Source organism: Propithecus coquereli, unplaced genomic scaffold, assembly GCF_000956105.1.
Source record: "Propithecus coquereli isolate 6110/MARCELLA unplaced genomic scaffold, Pcoq_1.0 Scaffold302, whole genome shotgun sequence".
NCBI classification, from domain to species: domain Eukaryota; kingdom Metazoa; phylum Chordata; class Mammalia; order Primates; family Indriidae; genus Propithecus; species Propithecus coquereli.
The window spans coordinates 355,857-356,473 of record NW_012148642.1 but is presented as its reverse complement, the minus strand read 5'-3'; positions in this window follow the sequence as shown (position 1 = coordinate 356,473).

Here is a 617-nt window from a genome sequence, read left to right as displayed (position 1 = left end):
TTACTAAAACAAGTGCATAGTGGTTTTTCAAAACCTCTTCTCCTTTGGCCACTTACTCTTTTTTGATAGAGTATTCACCTTGGCCAAGTGGGCAGTGGCACACTGACTAGGATGGGTCTAAGTCAGAAGAGATTGATATATATAGTTCTTTTAAATTTATATCTATATGCACTAGAATATTTTAGTAGGGAGGAAAATGATGGATATTCATCTTGAAACTTATATGATTATTTCTTTAATTTGTTCCTATATTTTAGAATAACTTAAAAAATCTCATATCAGGGTTTAATGATCAGTCTAGTTGAATTCCTAGAGAAGCTGAATTCCTAGACAAAAACTGATGTCCGTGAGGTAATGCCAAAACATATGGTTGACAGATAATCCTGTATTGAAAATATTTTTACTCTTGGAAATAATTTTCTGCTGAGATGTATAACTATAGAAATTTCTATACAAATGCTTCTTGACTTACAATAAGGTTATGTCCTGATAAACCCATTGTAAGCTGAAAATATCAAAAGTTGAAAATGCATTTAATATACCTAACATACCAAACATTATGGCCTACCCTAGCATACCTTAAATATGCTCAGATCATTTTCATTAGCCTACAGTTG